Source organism: Artemia franciscana, chromosome 7 (genome assembly GCF_032884065.1).
Source record: "Artemia franciscana chromosome 7, ASM3288406v1, whole genome shotgun sequence".
Taxonomy (NCBI): Eukaryota; Metazoa; Arthropoda; class Branchiopoda; order Anostraca; family Artemiidae; genus Artemia; species Artemia franciscana.
The window spans coordinates 170416-192498 of record NC_088869.1 but is presented as its reverse complement, the minus strand read 5'-3'; positions in this window follow the sequence as shown (position 1 = coordinate 192498).

The window sequence follows — 22083 nt, the reverse complement described above, 5'->3', positions numbered from 1 at the left end:
AGTGAATGTTGACATTGACCAGATTTCGGACATTCAAGTTAAAATATATATAAATAAACTTTTTTGTATCCCCTATCAACATAAATCACACAATAGTCAAAAGGCCTGCAAACCATCCCTCGTAATTTAGCTAAGTGACCCTCAACTTGCATCTTGGAATGACCCCTCTCCCCACCAAAAAAAAATTACTGCAATTGAACCCCAAAAACAGCCCAAGGCATATATATCTAACCAAATATAATCTTAGTTTTCAAATATTAAGTTTCTAAATCTTTGAGATCTACTAACACTAAAACATCAGATCCACCAAAACGGCTCGAAATATCGGAACCAAATGATACGCCACTTGCCGTAGACTCGAGAAAAACGGGAACAGTTTGCTATACATACCGAAGGAAAAAATTAGAAAAGAAATTCATAAGAAAATCAAAAAATGATACCCTCCCGCGAAATTGAAAAACATTAAAAAAAAGGACCATAACAAAAATTCATTAAAAAATAATCAAAGTTTGATTTCCTCCTGCGAAGTCGGAAAACATTAAGAAAAAAAGCATTAAAAAAAACATCAAAAGGCATAAAACAAGATCTAAGAGCTCATATGGCACTTGTGACGAGGTCGGAAGAGCCAAGAGCTTATATGGTATGAGCTCTAGCAAAATTCTAAGAAACAATAGATTGCTTTAAAAGGAAAATCAGAGGCTTAATGCCGTTCGGGATTTAAAATAAGAGCTCTGAGTTAAGATGTCCTTCTAAATATCAAAATTCATTAAGATCCGATCACCCACTCGTAAGTTAAAAATATCTCAATTTTTTCTAATTTTTCCCCTCCCTTCAGACCCTTAGATGGTCGAATCAGGGAAAACGACTTTATCAAGTCAATTTGTGCAGCTCCCTAATACGCCTACCAATTTTCATCGTCGTAGCACGTCCAGAAACACGTCCAGAAAGCGGGATAGAACCCACATTATTTCGTTATACATTAAAGTTAGAAATACGGTCAGTCAGGTGGATACCTAAAAGAGTTCGGAGCCAATTTTGGAAAACACCCAACGAATCCTCATCCGTCTAGCCAAGCACCCATATTTTAGAACCATGTTTGACTACTGTCATTACTGTAGCTTTGAATATTCACATCTTGGCTCCCAAACTTATCTTCCTATTCTTTCAAACTTTTTAAATTGCAAAAAGAAGCACACTGGGCCTTGGTTATTCTACTTCAAACATTTTCACTGATTACAAAACTTGACACAATTCCATGAGACGCCATAAGCTAGATAGCATTGACGTTATTTTCGACACTAGCACCGAGTTCCACTCTTGTAAGTTACATACATTCTTTGGATTATGTAATCTCTGGGGTAAACCCAAATTCACAGCTGAACATTCCTACCGACGGGCAACTGAATAATTTTTTTTCTTATAATCTTGTAAAATTGGAACCGAATCTCACCTAAATTTCAGCTCCAAATACATACATTAAACCTTACCTAAACAATGAGCAGGCACTGCAGTATTGGGACCCCTGTTTTGCCTTATTATGTTGACTAAATAAAATGTTTTTTAACTGAAGCTAACATATTTCTATTTGCAGATGATACACACTTTTGTTTGTTGCATCTGAAAGTCTACCTCCTTTGTTTAAAAAAATTGGAAACTGCTCTCAATGAATTTCTGTGATGGGCGGATTTGAATTATTGAACACTTATTTACAGTAAGACAAATTATATTGTATTTTCTAGAATAATATCAATTGAAACGGATCTAAAAATAAGAGTATGTAATAATACCATAGAAAGAGTCAAAACTTGTAGATATCTGTGATTTATAGTTGATGGGAATGTTTAATGGAAAGAACATGCAAAGTTAGTCGGTAACAAACTTTCAAGGTCCCTAAGAGTCATCCGCCATCTTAAATTCCGTTTTCCTAAGAAAATACTAAAAATGATAATAAGAACCTTCGATTCAAAATTGCTAGGATATTAGATGTGTCGAAGACTCGAGATTTCCAGATTGCAACTTTTGCTTTAAATATTTCAATAGCCTCTTTCCGTCAGCATTCCAAAATACATCCACAATAAATCGAGATCTGCATTCTTATAACACCCAACATTCTTGTGACATCGTACAAGAATCGCCCTAAACAAAAAGAGCTTCTTTTTTAAGTAGATTTTTGTACTAAATATTTGGAATCTACTACCATTCGATATCCGGGATTTGAATAATCTTACTTCGTTCAAGCGAGCAGCGAAGGGTCATTACAAGAAAATCTTTTAGTGTTCTCGTAATTTCGACCCCCCCCCCCCCTCCGTTTTTTTCTAGTTACCTGTTTTTAACTTAAGATTATTTTTTCCTTTCATTTTTTTTTAGTGTTCAGTTGATTTATTCCGTTTGTTGTTTCATTAATATAAAATAATTTCATCAATATAAATTATTTCCCTACCCAAGCCAAGCACTCATTTCGTGCTTTCCTGGCAGGAATGTCATATTTTGTAGTTTTTTTTTGCGTTTAAAATAAATAAATATGAAATGATTGTTATAATGTTTTCCTTTGTAGTGATTAGCAAGATTTCCCATCTAAAATTTTTCTGGTGCTGACCTGGATTCCATTAAATTCCTGTTTTTTTTTGTTTTTGTTTTTTTTCAATTATACACTATTCCATTTAGTTAGAATATGTAAATATTATTATTATCAGTCATTACAATTTTGGCAAATAATTATAAGCTGGAAAGTTTTTCAAAGCCAGTCTGGGCACTAACCATTTAATCATTCTATGCAAAAATTATTATTAATAACTGATTAAAATTCTATATAATTATGATAATTTTATATCTACTGTAATCCCTATTCTATTTAATTTCTTAAATAATTTAATCAGCTTGTATTGTTTCTCGAGTCAATGTGGGCAAAAGATATTAAGTTCCCTTTCTTATTAGTTATTCGCTCTTCTCTTTAAGCATTACAATTGATAATCAATATTCTATATAATTATAAAGTTATTCTAATCCCTTTTCAAATTAACTCGTAAAATAGTCTTTTTATCAACCAAGTTTTTTTCTGGATTTAGGCTGGGCACAAACCATAAAAATTTTTCTTTTTGATTTTTACCTTTTTCGTTTAACTATTGTATGCGATTAATATCACTAACTATTAGTCTAAATATTCATCCTTTTCAATGGAATTATTCATTTACATTTATCGTAGAAACAGTTTTTCAGCAACCAGTTCTTTTCAGATTTTTCAGGGGCTGACCTGGGGGAAAGCCAAAAAGTCCCGTTTCTTATTAGTCTTTCTGATTTCTATATAATAATTATTAGAAATTAATTAACATTCTATAAAATTACTGTAATTTCGCAGTTATTCAAATCCCTTTCATATTTAACTGATTATATAGTTTCATCAGATTACGGGTTTTTCAGAGCCGGTCTCTGCACATGCCATTAAGTCTCTTTTCTTCAAAATAACTGGAATTGCCCACTTCTGAACAGGTGAAGGTTGGGTATATCCAGATTTCTTTATATTAGCTAATATTATTGAACGCCATCTGGCAGGATCAAAAGAATCAATTCCACTAGGAAGGTGTTCGCCTGTTACCTATAAAATCCAAATACAAGGAAGATTAATAATTAACTTAGAATATAACAATATTCCAGACCAGACAATATTCTAGACATCTAGATTTACTCAGTTAAAATTTTGTCATCAGTTTCATAAGAGCGTTTACTTTGAAAACATCATTTATAAAAGATAATGAAGTCACTAGTATTAGGAGAGGAGGGCTCTTAATTATACTTACAAAAATGCAATGGAAAAATGTCACAATAATTAATAACTAAATTAATAATATAAGTCACATGAGAAATTTAGTACTTAAATTCGAAATAATTACTTAAATAAGTACTTAAAAGTTAAAGATTTACATTTTTTTAACAATTCATTCGTCAAAAGTAAAACTAAGACCATTAAAATCGTCAAGATACCCCATTTTTATCAGTATTTAAGATACACTTACAACCCAGGGTTATTTTGGAGACGAGGTCGTGAAGGATGAATAATCCTAGAAGAAACATGTGATGACACATAAAGGATGCAGTTTTTCAATTTAATCAACAGCCTATATGAACAATTCCTTCCTCTTAACAGTTTGGACCTCTGCGCACCAGGGCATATAATTATATAACAAACAGCTCCAAGAGGGGGCGTAATTTCATCAAAATCCTGGAGGGGGGCGAACTTGGAGCCAATTTTTTCAAAGCAAGTGAAAGTAAAAACTAAAAAATAACCCGTTTGGTATCATAAAGGTACTTTTCAGTACCTTAAAAGTAGCATTAAGGTGCTTTATAGTACTGCATAAAGGTAACTTATAGTACTATAAAGGGAAATATGTACTAAAAAACTCATCTGTTTCTGTTGATGCTAATTATGCAGGTTTATCTTGGTTTTGACATATTTTTTGGAAAAAAAATAAATTTCAGCACGTCGAAGGGTGCAAACTAACCTCTGGGGGAGGGGGTAAACCGAGATCCGGGAAGGGCAGTTGTCCCCTTCCCCATAGCAAATTACGGCCCTAAGCTCCAACCCTTGAAAAAGGAAATAAAAGGCCTTTAGATAATTCTGCAAATAACATTGGCCGCCCATAACAAAGAATAAAAATTAAGGAGCGGGATTTCAAAATCCGGATCCAAAAATTTTTGAAAGACAACAGCTTCCATTTTCATCGCTATCAGAGCAAGTTGTAAAGAGACATATTCAAGTTTTAAAAAAAACCTCCAATTGTATATGTGATTAATTGTATATTATGTATTTTAGTTCGTCTGTCTTAAGTTTCATGTATATTTTTTGTTTATACTTTTTTTAGCTTTAGATTCTAGTTTTTTTTTCTCTACGCCGAAGACGTCGTGTTTTATACGGGCGAAACATTCGTTGGATTTTTTGTTCTCTTCGTTTTCTTTTACTGGCCATTGACCCGTTTCGTCATTTTCATTTCTTTGTTTTATCATGGCTGACCAGTTCAGCTTTAGATTTGTTGTCTAAGGTTTAAAATATTCTTATTAACATTGCAGCCGCCTTATGGTAACTGTAAATACATAAAAAAAAAGACTTTAAAATCTGTGAAGCTTCTAAAATCTGTCCAAGTTTTTGAGGGGATGTTGCTTTGACATTATTCATGAATTCGCCTGTACCAATGAATTTATCCTATGGACGAATGGAAATTCCCTCACATAACTTCAATTGTCAAAGCATAGATGTCAAGATTCAGTCTTTTTCAACATTTACCCATGGCCTAATTTTTTTCGTTCCTAGCTAAATAGACGAACTCTTTCTTTCATAAGGAGGTAGGAGGGGGTAAGAACCCCAAAGCAATGTGAGTAACAGAGAAAGCATCCAAATTAACTAAAGAAGTCTTAAATAGTTTCCTGATTTGAGAAGATTTGTATTGTTGCTATGCAGTCGTACAGAGTTACCACCCGATGAAAGAAAAAGAGCCAAGAGCTCATATGGCGCTTGTTACGAGGTCGCAACAGCCAAGAGCTCATATGGTATGAGCTCTGACAAAATTCTAAGAATCAATAGATTGCTTTAAAAGGCACTGGATCCGGTCGGGATCCAAAAAACTAACTTCAATGATAATAAAACACTTTTTGTAAAAAATCTACTTAGTACATTTTTATATTGTTCTGTTATATTAAAATTGTAGACAAACAGTTCGTGGTAACGAACTGTAAGTAAGGAGTGACCCAGCTCAATAGTAACCAAAACTCTAAAAAATGGAATTTTGATATCAAAAACTTCATCAAAAGAATCGCATTTTAATGCTGATTTTAAATATATAAGTTTAACCAAGTTTAGTCTTACCTATCAAAAGTTACGAGCCTCAGAAAACTTACCTTATTTTAGAAAACAGGGGAAAACGACCCCTAAAAGTCATAGAATCTTAACGAAAATCACACCATCAGATTCAGCGTATCAGAAAACCCTATTGTAGAAGTTTTGAGCTCCTATCTACAAAAATGTGGAATTTTGTATTTATTGCCAGAAGGCAGATCACGGATGCATGTTTTTCTTTTTATTTTTTCCAGGGGTGATCGTATTGACCAAGTGGTCCTAGAATATTGCGAGAGGGCTCATTCTAACGGAAATGAAAAGTTCTAGTGCCCTTTTTAAGTGACCAAAAAAATTTGGAGGGCACTTAGGCCCCCTCCCACACCAATTATTTTCCCAAAGTCACAAAAGTCCCCCTTACTTACTCCCCCACAGTCCCCGTGGGAGGGGCCACAAGTTACAAACTTTGACCAGTGATTACATATAGCAATGGCTATTTGAAAGTGTACAGACGTTTTCAGGGGGATTTTTAGGTTGTGGGGGGATTGATAAGAGGGGGATATGTTGGGGGAACTTTCCATGGCGGAATTTTTCATGGAGGAAGAAAATTTTCATGGAGGGAGCGCAGGATTTTCTAGCATTATTTAAAAAAAAACAATGAAAAAATAAATATGAAAAAGTGTTTTTAACTGAAAGTAAGGAGAAACATTAAAGCTTAAAATGAACATAAATTATTACACATATGATGGGCTCACCTCCTCCTAATACCTTACTCTTTACGCTAAAGTATTTTTAGTAATTTGAACCATTTATTCAACGGCCTTTTTGATTCAGGGGTCATTCTTAAGAAATTGGGACAAAATTTAAGCTTTAGTGTAAAGAGCGAGGTACTGAAGATGGGGTGAGCCCCTTCATATATGTAATAAAAACATGAAAATACAGAAGTTTGTTACCAAAGCTAATTTGTAAGTTACGTATATCTTTTACTAGTAAAAACATTCGTAAAAAATTGCCAACAAGCCAACAATGCCAACAAGAAGAATATAGATTTTGAAGATGTTAAGCTTGCTGTTGCACTTCACTTAGAGAAAAAATTTTCAACTCCTCCGCCCAGAGAGGTTCTTATGGATATTGCAAGAACAAAGAATGCACTTCCATTACCCCCTGTTAAAGCTACCTCTCCAAAGAGAGTTCTACCTCTCCAAAGCTTCTACCTCTACATTTCATATTCTTTAAGGAAAATACCAGAAAAAATCCTTAGAACTTAAGGATCCCACGGAAGAACCTGAGAATCTAATAGAAAACCTAAAATTATTTCTAAATCTAATAGGGTAATATTTGTGTACCGAAAGTATTAACTTTTGAAGACAATCGATACCCGATACCGCTGAGTATCGAGCACTACTATTAATAGCTCTGGGTAGTCGACAAATTATTTGGCGAGCATTATCAACTAGATAACTGGTTTAATTTGTTGAATTTATTTTTGTTTAGGGAGATTGGATATCTTAAGGGATATTTCTATCTCGTCCACCGTTAACTTTTTTTGTCTGGAGAAACCACTTGGGGTTTATTGGACAGTCTTGCCATAACCTGTTGGGCTTTGATAAGAGATCCGAATAAACGAATATCCGAATCCGACAACTACATTCACGGATATCTTGGGAAAAAAACATTTAACTTCTCTTGTTTTCTACCCAAGATAGAGATTAATGAATCTTAATCTATCTTAATTCAGTCTTAATGAAACTGAATCATTAGAAAGTACGAATTTTATTTTTTCGATTAGGCTGATCAAAATGTTTCTTTTTAAAGATGAGTAAAGAGTAGTCCCTTAAAATTTCTATTTTATATTCTTGGAAAACCCCAAAAATCCACTCAAAACAGTCACTTGATCAATTTTGCCACTTAAGGAGTTTCCTAAGGTGTAACCAGCCCTGATTGAAACTTTCTACCACAAATTCACTGTCTGTTCAGTTAAATTTACATACAAACCACAAATTTTCAATAGCTCTCGATGAGGACTAGTTTCCTGGGAGAATTCGCATACAAAGCCCTCTGTCTTTGAGGAATCTTCTCAATTTAAAATTGGAAGGTGAAAACTAGGCTAGAATTTGGCACGTTTTTAGTTTCTTAGCCAACTCCAGCCAGCTGCTTTTTTAAGATACTTCAAAATGTAGAAGAGCAAAGGAAGCAGATTTTCCCGAGCTAAACTAGGCCTAAGACGTACAGACTGCGTTTGCACTATGTGATGGCAACAAATGTCGATAGTTACATCTTATCTGAAATTTCCTAATAAAGTCGCCAACCGCTACGCTGTTATTGGCACTAGTTGTTTTTCAACCCTTATCTTCCCATGTTAAATTACCGAATATCCACTACTTATATGTTTCCCATTCTCGCTGGGTTAGAAAAATTCTTAGAAAATTTATGGAAAAATCTAGCTTATAAAAAAAGCACAAACAATAATGCCTTGACTTCATCAGCTCTTACTGAGCTACGTTTTCCGTCTTGTCAATTATAAACTTATGCTCAAATCTGTTAAAAACCAGGGTAGCTCCATATACAGGTACTTAATAATAAAACAAAAGAAAACATCTGAAAATGAAGAAGAAACTTAAGAAAGGGGTTCAAGGTCAGTGGAAGGAAAAGGAAGATAAACTAGATGGAGATTCTTGACTGACTCTCCCCAAGTTGGGATTAACAAGAGACTTTCCAATAATTTAGAACCAATTTCATTCCCATCGACGAGTAGATATTTTAATTTGAGAACAGGGTCTCGACTGTCAACATCAAACACCTGTTACTAAACAAACAGGATTAAAAATAAACAATTTTTTTTCTTTTATTTACACTATATACGAACCAAATCATTTTTAATATTTTCTTAGGAAAACGGAATTTAAGGTGGCGGATGACTCCTAGGGACCTTGAAAGTTTGTTACCAAGTAACTTTGCATGTTCTTGCCTTGAAACATTCTCATCAACTATAAAATACAGATATCTACAAGTTTTAACTCTTTCTATGGTATTATTACATACTCTTATTTTTAGATCTTTTTCAATTGATATTATTCTAGAAAATACAATATAATTTGTCTTACTGTAAATAACTATTCAATAATTCAAATCTGCCCATCACAGAAATTCATTGAGAGCAGTTTCCAATTTTTTTAAACAAAGGAGGTAGACTTTTAGATGCAACAAACAAAAGTGTATCATCTGCAAATAGAATTATGTTACTTTCAGTTAAATAATATTTTATTGGGTCAATATAAATAAGGCATTACAGGGTCCCAATATTGACTCTTGCGGAACTCCACACGTTAAAAAATGGCTCTCAGATGTTACGTTTGAATTATGCAGTACTTGCGCCCTAGTGCTTAAATACAATTAAAACCATTTTAAAGCTACTTTATCTACCCCACTTGATTTAAGAATATACAGAAACTGATTATGATCAATAGTATCGAATGCCTTTTTAATATCTAAAAATAATGCTGCAGGAATTAGGCATTTATCAAATTTATCATTTATCCAATCAACTAACTTTAGGATGGCAAGATCCGTTGAAAGTCCTTTCCGAAAACCGAACTGCGTTTCGCAAAATTTGTACTGCTCTTGAAGATAGTTATACATTTGTTTATGAGCTACCTTCTCGGAAATTTTTGAAAAAAAGGAAGACTAGATATAGGTCGGTAATTGGTTGGGTCATTTTTCGAGTTATCATTGGCTAAGAAACTAAAAACGTGCCAAATTCTAGCCTAGTTTTCACCTTACAACTTTAAATTGAGAAGATTCCTCAAAGACAGAGGGCTTTGTATTTGTGTAAAAAAATTAATTTGTGGTAAAAAAGTTTCTATCAGGGCTGGTTACACCTCAGAAAACTCCTTAAGCGGCAAAATTGATCAAGTGACTGTTTTGAGTGGATTCTTGGGGTTCTTCAAGCAGGTAAACTAGAAATTTTAAGGGACTACTCTTTACTCATCTTTAAAAAGAAAAATTTTGATCAGCCTAATTGAAAAAATATAATTCGTACTTTCTAATTATGTCAGTTTCATTAAAACTGAATATCTCTATCTCGGGTAGAAAACAAGAGAAGTTAAATATTTTTTTCCTAAGATATCCGGGAATGTAGTTTTCGGATTCAGATATTCATTTATTCGGATCTCTTATCAAAGCTCAACAGCTTTGATAAGATATCCAATCTCCCTAAACAAAAATAAATTCAACAAATTAAACCAGTTTTCTAGTTGATAATGCTCGACAAATAATTTGTCGACTACCCAGAGCTATTAATAGTAGTGCCCGATACTCAGCAGTATCGGATATCGATTGTATTCAAAAGTTAATACTTTCGGTACACAAATATTACCCTTCTAGATTTAGAAATAATTTTAGGTTTTCTAGTAGTTTCTCAGGTTCTTCCGTGGTAGCCTTAAGTTCTAAGGATTTTTGGTGGTATTTTCCTTAAAGAATATGAAATGTCTTTTAAGCAACAAAAGCTTTGGAGAGGTAGAACTCGGCTAGGCCTCACTTGTTTCTGCTTTTGACCAAAGGGTGGTTACTTCATTCACCTGTGTCTCCAATTGTTGTCTAGGTGTACAGAATACTGTCTCTTCTAAGATGTGACTTTATATTCCACTTCTTGTTAAAATTGTTGATTGTTGCGTTTCACAGAATTGAAAAATTCTGTTGGGTTTTTTTTGTAAACCCCTCCGAACCAGAAGTAATATTCCTGCAATCTGTAGCAACAATTCAACGAAGTGGAATAAAATTGAATTTTTTAGAAGAAAATGAGCGAGAGAGAGAGGGACTTTTATTTCAAAAACGATTTTCACAGCGTGTGGCGCCGAATTAACGCTTTACGTCAGGTATTACAGTCAGATAAAACTTGCCAAATAGAAAAAAGGGAAAAACACAGACACACAGTGTCAGACTGACACTTGTCAGATTAAAACCACCGATCATCAACTAGAAACTGAGTCAATACAACTAAGTCACTAATTAATAATGTTTTCAAAAGCAGGAATGAAGCTCTTCCCGTATCTCTCGTGGATTGGTGGGAGAGGTTCATGGATGGGGACTTTCTTGGAGTCGGGTCTTTGAGGTCTGGATCTTAAATGTTGAAAGGGCGGGGGAATAAATCTTGGAAACGGGCTTCGTCATGGCTTTATTGCCAAACTGGGTACACAGGAGGGCTCTTCTCTCTGATAGGGTAGTGAGCTGGAAATGCTATACAGAAGTTTACTTTGACCATAGATAATTCGCAATGCTTGCTTCTGGACTGACCCTATTGAATAAGATTGGGAAGTAGTTAAGCCAAAATGCCAAATCGGACAAGAATATTCAAGAACAGGGCGAATGAAACTTGCATAAATTCTTAAAAGGTGGAATGCAGGACTAGAAAACTTGAAGAAAAATTTGAGCGTAGAAAGTGCCAAATTAGCTTGCTTTGTGGTGTTAGTAAAGAGCACCTCCCACTTCAGATAGCTCGAGATACCGAGTGATACCGAGGAGTTTGCACTGCTGGACGGACATCCCCGGAGGGATTGGTTGCTTGAATGAAAGTGTACTCTTCAAGAAACTGATAGTCATGATATTTAAATTTTTGGCATTCAAAGTCCTTCAAGAAGGGCTAATTGCCCTCCAGTTAATTTTGTCTCGTAAAAAGAGTGTTAAAAGTTCCGATTTACAGTTGAATGAGCCCCCACCGAAGCTTATGCTACCATCGCTTCTATAAAAATCCTTGTATGCCCTGGGCTCATGGGGGTAATATTATCCCTGGAGTTTTTGTAATATGATATTTTGTCTATTTTGAACAAAACTGGTACGTAAAAAACTTGATTGGAGGTATTACTATTTCTAGTGATTTTTATTTAAATAGCCTCAGCAAAAAAATCCCTAAATCAGAACATAAACGACCTGATTATTCAAGAAAATCACTAATTCCACCAATAAATCACGAAAATCTAGTGTTTTCTTTTTTCACCCAGTAGCAATTCTGTATGATTGGATAGCAACAACACAAATATTACCCAAATCAGGAAACTATTTAACACTTCTTTAATAAATTCGGGTGCTTTCTATATTACACACATTGCTTTGGGGTTCTGACCTCCTCCTACCTCCTTATGAAAGAAAGAGTTTGTCTATTTAGCTAGGAACGAAAAAATTAGACCATCGGTAAATGTTGAAAAAGACTGTATCTTGATGCCTATGCTTCGACAATTGAAGTTATGTGAGGGAATTTCCAACCATGCATAGAATAAATTCATTGGTACAGGCGAATATTGGATAACGGAGGAACATAGTAAAAACATACATATTTTAGAAACTTCACAGATTTCAAAAAGTCCAAAAAAATTTGTTTTACCCTATTTACCTTTACCATAAGGTGGCTGTAATGTTAATAAGATAACATTACATATTTTAAACCTTATACATTCTTTGAATTTTCTGTTTCTATTTTTTTTTTTTGTGAATTGATAATTGGACAAGTTCCAGATTTCGTGGTAGAAGAGGCCGAGGGGGAAGGGGTCGTGGTGGTAGAAAAGGGCCAGAGGATGATTCGTAATCAGCTATTGAGACGACCGAGCCAGAGCGTGGTGGAGTAACCTATATTCTAGAGGAGGAGGAAGAAACCGATGAGCTCATTTTTCATCGAGGAACTACTGCCGGAATAAATTTTAGCAAATTTTCAAATGTAGCAGCCAAGGTTAGTCTTTTTAGGACCTGTACTTCGTTTCGCTCGGTGAAAATAAAGACTTTATTCTCTTTCTCAAAATAAATTCTGTTTCATACTATTTTATGGTGTAGAAAGTAAAACCATTAGTAAAACATTGGACGTTTGGGTTTTTATGCGTCATTTATATGAAAATTGTTCTCAAAAATTAATCAAGGTCCTAATGGAACATCCCCAAAGTTGTGACCTATTTGCATCGTTTCTTTATTATTACTTTATTTTTCTGCTCCTAAGCATTTAATGCGAAGAAAATAAGAATCCGAGACTCGTCACAGCTATTAAACAAGCATGCCTCTCTCTAAAAGCTCGGACATGTCAATAAACAAATTTAGTTTTATGACTCCTACATAATTATGTCCACTGCTTTTATACCTCAAAGAGGGAGGGTATTTAATATATGTCACCAAATGATTTGTTAAGAATGTTAAGAACGCTTGGAGGGAGAAACTTACAGATATATATGTATATATATATATATATATATATATATATATATATATATATATATATATATGCAATAGGTAGCTTATACAACTTCTTATTGAATGGAGGTTAAACATTACTTGGTAATGATAATGTTGTGCTTGAGAAGAGTAAACTTGCGTTAAAATCATAAAATGAAAGATAGTAGGACTTGTTGAATGGACGCCTGGAACAAATTCACAGTGCGATTGTTGCACACATTTCTTTAAACCTTGGATTGTTGGGATTATTTGGCAGTCCAATTGAGCCCTTTAGTAGAAAAGCTGCCCAAGTTAACTTTTTATATTTTGTTTAGGATTTAGGATTTGAAATCAGGATTGACGCCTATCTATTGCGAACATATAAACGTTCAAATGGGACAAGTCCATTTATTAGACAGTGAAAACAAATTCAAAAGTCTGGATTTTTTTTACCTAAAAAGTCTTAATTGGAGATATGACCAATCAAGTGAATATTTACAAATTCAAAAACATTCCTTTTGCATTAGAAAAAAAAGAAGATTTTTCCTCCATTATTAGAAATTCAACTTTTATTTAGGCAAATAAAAGATCTAAAGAGAGATCTAAATAGATCTTTTGTTTGCCTAAATAAAAGTTGAATATTTTAACAAGAAGTGGAATAAAAAGTCATATCTTAGAAGAGACAGTATTCTGTACACCTAGACAACAATTGGAGACACAGGTGAATGAAGTAACCACCCTTTGGTCAAAAGCAGAAACAAGTGAGGCCTAGCCGAGTTCTACAACTCCAAAGCTTTTGTTGCTTAAAAGGCATTTCATATTCTTTAAGGAAAATACCACAAAAAATCCTTAGAACTTAAGGCTACCACGGAAGAACCTGAGAATCTAATTGAAAACCTAAAATTATTTCTAAATCTAGAAGGATAATATTTGTGTACCGAAAGTATTAACTTTTGAAGACAATCGATATCCGATACTGCTGAGTATCGGGCACTACTATTAATAGCTCTGGGTAGTCGACAAATTATTTGTCGAGCATTATCAACTAGAAAACTGGTTTAATTTGTTGAATTTATTTTTGTTTACGGAGATTGGATATCTTAAGGGATAACTATCTCGTCCGCCGTTAACTTTGTTTTTGTCTGGACAAACTACTTGGGATTTATTTGACAGTCTTACCATAACTTGTTGAGCTTTGATAAAAGATCCGAATAAATGAATATCTGAATCCGACAACTACATTCCCGGATATCTTAGGAAAAAAACATTTAACTTCTCTTGTTTTCTACCCGAGATAGAGATATTCAGTTTTAATGAAACTGGCATAACTAGAAAGTACGAATTCTATTTTTTCAATTAGGCTGATCAAAATTTTTCTTTTTAAAGATGAGTAAAGAGTAGTCCCTTAAAATTTCTAGTTTACCTGCTTGAAAAACCCCAAAAATCCACTCAAAACAGTCACTTGATCAATTTTGCTGCTTAGGAGTTTTCTGAGGTGTAACCAGCCCTGATTGAAACTTTTTTACCACAAATTCGCTGTCTGTTCAATTAAATACCAGTCAAACCACAAATTTTCAATAGCTCTCGATGAGAACTAGTTTCCTGGGAGAATTCGCATATAAAGCCTTCTGTCTTTGAGGAATCTTCTCAATGTAAAATTGGAAGGTGAAAACTAGGCTAGAATTTGGCACGTTTTTAGTTTTTTAGCCAACTCCAGCCAGCTGCTTTTTTAAGATACTTCAAAATGTAGAAGAGCAAAGGAAGCAGATTTTCCCGAGCTAAACTAGACCTAAGACGTACAGACTGTGTTTGCACTATTTGATGGCAACAAATGTCGATAGTTACATCTTATCTGAAATTTCCTAATAAAGTCGCCAACCGCTACGCTGTTATTGGCACTAGTTGTTTTTCAACCCTTATCTTCCCATGTTAAATTACCGAATATCCACTACTTATATGTTTCCCATTCTCGTTGGGTTAGAAAAATTCTTAGAAAATTTTTGGAAAAATCTAGCTTATAAAAAAAAGCACAAACAATAATGCCTTAACTTCATCAGCTCTTACTAAGCTACGTTTTCCGTCTTGTCAATTATAAACTTATGCTCAAATCTGCTAAAAAACAGGGTAGCTCCATATACAGGTACTTAATAATAAAACAAAAGAAAACATCTGAAAATGAAGAAGAAACTCAAGAAAGGGGTTCACGGTCAGTGGAAGGAAAAGAAAGATAAACTAAACAGCGGATATTTTGCCTGTATAAAACAAGGAGTCTTCAGCAATAAATATTGAAGAAAATAATTAAAAGAGTAAGGATAAAATCTAAAATAATCTATAAAATCTGAAATCTAAAATAAAATAAAAATGATTAGCTGAAGAGAGACGCTAAAAATTAAGTCGAAGTCCATGCCTTAAACGTATGTTAATTAACGATGGAGATTCTTGACTGACTCTCCCCAAGTTGGGATTAACAAGAGACTTTCCAATAATTTAGAACCAATTTCATTCCCATCGACGAGTAGATATTTTAATTTGAGAACAGGGTCTCGACTGTCAACATCAAACACCTGTTACTAAACAAACAGGATTAAAAATAAACAATTTTTTTTCTTTTATTTACACTATATACGAACCTTTTAAAGGCCAAGTTGACCAAGTCCATAAACAAAAACAGAAAACAGTGAATTAAGCTCAAAACGACTATTTGTTTATTGACGCCTTGACCTTGACATGAATAGGAAGCAGCCTCCAATTTAAAATTACCCAATCTCACTCGTCCTTGCATATTCTGTCCAGAGAATGGAGATTTTACAGAGAATAAGAGAAAGGAAATTTTATTTGTTTTAGAATGAGGGTCTGTGGTGTGACTCTGTAAGCTTAGCCAGAGTCAACCCAACTCTTTATGAATAACTGGAGAAATCTCGTGGAAAAACATGGGAAGTGTCGAATGTTTACCTCCAACCATGAATTACACTCCCGGCCAAAGACAGAGAGTTAAGAGATCGGTACCACATTATTGAGTTTTAAAGTTAAGGAAGTAAGCCAAGCCTAGCCAAGACCAGTCTGGTCAAATTAAGAATTCAATTTTGTACAGTTTGCCTTTTTGTCCCTTCTATTTGGAATCCATTAGTAACTTTTTCATTAGCCGTTTTGAAAATCTTTGTTGAGAATATATTGTGTCAGAGGACATATTTTTTTAGTAAGTTCTAGTATTTCAGTCATTTTTAATACATTACAGCATTTCGGGCATTTTTGTGAAGTTTTTAGCATAGACACAATATATTTTTAGAATAATTCAATATTTCACGCATTTTACCTTTTCTTCAATAATTATCCTATGTTATCATGATCATATCCTAGAAAGACTAAAAATAGATCGTATATTACGTCTTCACAAAGGAAACTCAAAAAATGACCCAACCAATTACCGACCTATATCCATTCTTCTTTTTTTTCAAAAATTTCCGAGAAGGTGGTTCATAAACAAATGTATAACTATCTTCAAAAGCAGTACGAATTTTGCGAAACGCAGTTCGGTTTTCGGAAAGGACTTTCAACGAAGCTTGCCATCCTAAAGTTAGTTGATTGGGTAAATGATAAATTTGATAAAGGCCTAATTCCTGCAGCATTATTTTTAGATATTAAAAAGGCATTCGATACTATTGATCATAATAAGTTGTTGTATATTCTTAAATCAATTGGGGTAGATGACGTAGCTTTAAAATGGTTTGAATTGTATTTAAGCACTAGGGCGCAAGTACTGCATACTTCAAACGTAACATCTGAGAGCCATTTTATAACGTGTGGAGTTCCGCAAGAGTTAATATTGGGACCCCTGTTTTGACTTAATTCTGTTGACCCAATAAAATATTGTTTAACTGAAGCTAACATATTTCTATTTGCAGATGATACACACTTTTGTTTGCTGCATCTGAAAGTCTACCTTCTTTGTTTAAAAAAATGGAAACCGCTCTCAATGAATTTGTGTCATGGGCGGATTCGAATTATTTAACACTTAATTATAGTGAGACAAATTGTATTGTATTTTCTGGAATAATGTCAATTGAAGCAGATCTAAAATTAAGAGTAGGTAATAGTACCATAGAAAGAGTTAAATCTTGTAGATATTAAATAAAAAAAACTAGTTTTTTAACTGAAAGTAAGGAGCGACATTAAAACAAAACGAACAGAAATTACTCCGTATATGAAATGGGTTGTCCCTTCCGCAGTCCCTCGCTCTTTACGCTAAAGTTTTTAATTGTTTTAAAAAGTAGAATTGTGGCAAAGAGTCAAACTTTAGCGTAAAGAGCGAGGGACTGCGGAGGGGACAACCCATTTCATATACGGAGTAATTTCTGTTCGTTTTAAGTTTTAATGTCGCTCCTTACTTTCAGTTAAAAAAACTAGTTTTTTTTATTTAATTTCTGAACGTTTTTGAATTAATGCATGTTTGATTTTGGCTCTCCGCACATAAATTATTGAAATGAAATTAGTATATTAATTTTTTTTGGCTAAAACGTCTGTACACTTCCCAATAACCATTACTATATGTAAACACTGGTCAAAGTTTGTAACTTGCAGCCCCTCCCCCAGGAATTGTGGGGGAGTAAGTCATTCCCAAAGACATAGTTATTATGGTTTTCGACTATGCGGAACAAAATGACTATCTTAAAATTTTAATCTGTTGACTTTTGGAAAAAAATTAGCGTGGGAGGGGGCCTATTTGCCCTCCAATTTTTTTATCACTTAAAAGGGCACTAGAACTTTTCATTTCCGTAAGAATGAGCCCTCTTGCGACACTCTAAGACCACCTGGTCGATACGATGACCCCTGGGGAAAAGAAAAAAACAACAACAAACAAACAAATAAACACGCACCCGTGATTTGTCTTCTGGCAAAAAATATGAAATTCCACATTTTTTTAGATAGGAGCTTGAAATTTTTGTTATAGAGTTTTCTGATATGCCGAATGCGATAGTGTGATTTTCGTTAAGATTCTATGACTTTTAGGGGATGTTTCCCCCTTTTTTCCAAAATAGGGCAAATTTTCTCAGGCTCGTAACTTTTGATGACAAAGACTAAATTAATTGGAACTTATATATTTAGAATCAGCGTGTAAATTCGATTCTTTTGATGTATCTTTTAGCATCAAAATTCCGTTTTTTAGAGTTCCGTTTACTATTGAGCCGGGTCGCCCCTTACTACAGTTCTTTACCACGAACTGTTTGAAAAGAAAATAATTCGGTATTTCGGGGCTTCTGACATTATTACTCTTTTGCGGAAGTTAGGCTCAAAATTGAAAAATGATTATATTTTTTCTCTGGGCCCCTTCCACCTCTTAGTTCGTTTATTTTCCCGTTAGTTTTCACCCGTTTTCGCTTTATAGCTGTGTTATCTCTTAGCAGTTCTTTCGTTAGTTGAGTTATGGTTGTGGTATATATGTTTTATCGCTCGTATAGTTGTGTTATTTTCAAATTATACTCCATAATAGAGAGGCTCCGAACACCCAGCATTGTATATTAAGCTCTGAATTTGACGTTTTTTTCTAACGTGACCAGATTCGTCCTGCGCCCTTTTCATTGAATTTTTTCCCCCATGGCATATTTCTCCAAGGAAAGATCCTCCCACATAGCCCCCTCCCTCAACCCTACCCCCAAAACCAAAAAAATCCCCCTGAAAACGTCTGAACACTTCCCAATAACCATTATTATATGTAAAAACTGGTTGAAGTTTGTAACTTGCAGCCCCTCCCCCAGGAACTGTGGGGGAGTAAGTCACCCCCAAAAACATAGTTATTATGATTTTCGACTATGCTGAACAAAATGGCTATCTCAAAATTTTGATCCGTTGACTTTGGGAAAAAAATGAGCGTGGGAGGGGGCCTAGATGCCCTCCAATTTTTTTGGTCACTTAAAAAGGGCACTAGAACTTTTCATTTCCGTTAGAATGAGCCCTCTTGCGACATTCTAGGACCACTTGGTCGATACGATGACCCCTGGAAAAAATAAAAAATAAAAAAAAAATAAACACGCACCCGTGATTTGTCTTCTGGCAAAAAATGCAAAATTCCACATTTTTGTAGATAGGAGTTTGAAACTTCTACAGTAGGGTTCTCTGATACGTTGAATCTGATGGTGTCATTTTCGTTAAGATCCTACGACTTTTAGGGGGTGTTTCCCCCTATTTTCCTAAATAAGGCAAATTTTCCCAGGCTCGTAACTTTTGATGGGTAAGACTAAACTTGATGAAACTTATATATTTAAAATCAGCATTAAAATGCGATTCTTTTGATGTAGCTATTGATATCAAAATTCAATTTTTTAGAGTTTTGGTTACTATTGAGCCGGATCGCTCCTTACTACAGTTCGTTACCACGAACTGTTTGATCTGTGTTTTATAGTTGATGAGAATGTTTCAAGGAAAGAACATGCAAAGTTAGTTGGTAACAAACTTTCAAGGTCCCTAGGAGTCATCCGCTACCGTAAATTCCGTTTTCCTAAGAAAATATTAAAATGATTTATTCTTATATTTTTCATCCTCATTTGTCTTATGAGTGTTCAATATGGGCAAGCAATTTTATTTCTTGATATAAAAGAATTCAAATCATCTAAAAGAAAGCAATTCAAATCGTATCTCCGGTTCAACATGCAGATAATATCAACCTTCGATTCAAAATTGCTAATGATAGCCTCTAATGTTAGTTTATGTACCCTCTAATGACAGATTTATGGTTAAATTTATTTGAGAGAATTTCCCTAGTCCCTAGAATAGGTCTTTCTCTCTGGGTATTTTCATTAGTGCTATCTTTTTTCTCAAGTAGACTGGCCCGCAATCTATATTTCCAAAGTCATATAGTGCTTTTTTGCTCCATTAATTAAGGTGCTGATTTTTTCTCAGAACAAGCAGAAGAGAGGAAAGAACCCTCTGGAAGCACCACACTGTACCCACCGGTATTCAGTAGCCCGTATATTCCCGGGAATAGGTGAGAGGGTCCTTACGCTTCCCTTGTTCCAGGGTAATTTCAATAACTTGAATATTCATTCAGCGCTGGGCGCGTGCACATGAAATAGACATTCTTGGATTTTTATTAACCTTTCCTACAGGTAGCGGACTTGTGCTTGCAAGCGAACTGATTGCGCGGAATAGTGAAACAACAATATACACGATTTTTCTGAAAAATAGCTGGTGATCCATGTCCCAAATGTAAGAAAAATGTTACAAGAGCTCAAGGCGGAATTCAATGCCGTACCTGCACGAAGTGGTTCCATTACTCCTGAGCATCTGTTAACTACGGCAAAGAAGCTACTGAAAAATTATTGGGGAAATGGCAATGTCATTTATATAAAGAGGTAACAAACACACCAAAAGCCGCGACAGTCAGAAGTCCGAAAAGCGAAAGGCAGCACAATCAAGGCTCCATTACTGTATCTACTGCTTCAACGCAGTCTTCAAACAACGATGAACCCTCAATCATCGGTGAAAGTCCTTTGGTTCATGAAAACCCTACCATACAATTGCGCAGCAAACCTTGACCGTGTCCGAAATCTTATTTCACAAAGAATGCTGCATCCGGATGCAGGGTTAATTCTGAATACTCAGTCCGAAAACTGTTTTCGTCATTTGTTCTTTGAAGCTCAAATCCCAACTCAATAGCAACTCAGTAGTAAGGGAAGAAACAGAAATCAACCATCAGATTGAAAATAGCTTCCATGTAGCTCCTAATCACTTTGCTAATACTGTAAATTAAAGTACTGGACATTCTTTTGCTGTGTCTGATGGAGGAGCAATTTTTTCTCTTGCAGATAATGCATGCATAATTGTCAAGACTTTGATTTTGGATAGCTTAGGTCAGACACTGGGTATATCTAGCATTTACTATAGTCTTTGGTAGGCCTATTCCTAACAATAAGTATGGCCCATGACTTTTTTATGATGGCAATCAAAGGTCATCAATAGATTCAAGGATCAAATTTTCTCTGGCCTTGGAAATCTAGGGGTCATGCAAATTGTGTGATCATTAGATTTGTAACATAGTGCATATGCACTGCTGCACTAAATATACCTCTAGAGAAAATAAAATCTAAATGTCTCCAGAACCATCTAGACCATATCTAGTAGGCTAATAGAACTGAGATTTTCCATTACAAAGCTGCTGCTAAGAATCAGAAACACAAAGAATTGAGATTAAAAGGCAATTGTGTTTATAGGCCTTGATTATTTAGACTAATTAGATTTGTCCTATATTTTACCACCTTTTAGCTGAATTCTTTTGTTTTGCATTTGCTTTGCTAAAAAGTTCCAAGTTTAGAGAATTATGTTAGTATTTTTCTTGTTGATCAGAACAATTGTCTTTTCAAATCCTTCTGTTTAAAGCATTTTAGAGAGATTATAAGTGCACCATGGGCACATTGCAGTCTCAAATGAGCTTGTGGAAAACAAATAGAACATATAATTTTTCTTATTTTCTATTATTTCAAGACCAGAATATCACAAAACTAAGCTTTCATATTGCTTATTGTATCTTAAGTAAATACAATTCCTGATGGAGTTTTGTTGATACCTGTCTTAAATTTAATTTGTCTAAATAAAATGCATATTTGTTATGGGCAGCAACTATGACTTGAGTTTTTTTAAATATTTTCTTTTTTCAAGCAATTGTTGTTGTGTGGTCACATTTGTGTTCCTTCCTAAGTGGCTGGCTCTCTAGCTTGAGAATCCTTTGTCCAAAGGGCACAGGTTTAATTCCTGGCATTACCAGATTATTTGGTTTGGGACAGGGATCAGTGATGTGACTCCGATAGCTCAGCTAGAATTGGCCCAACTTTAAAAAGTTACTTAAAGAAATGTGGGAACAGTAAGCAGGAAGGGCATGCAAAAGCACAGGATGGCCGGCCCCTAGCTTCCTATTGCACTTCCTGGCTAAACGATCACCTCGTCCTGTACTGTGCTTCTGACTTAGCCATATAAACTTTCTTTTAAACTTATTAAACATAAATACAAATGAAGAAATGACAGTAGGGTAGTTGTTCCTTTTCAATGAATTTTTGATGTATAGACAAGAGTGTGGGTTATGAGAG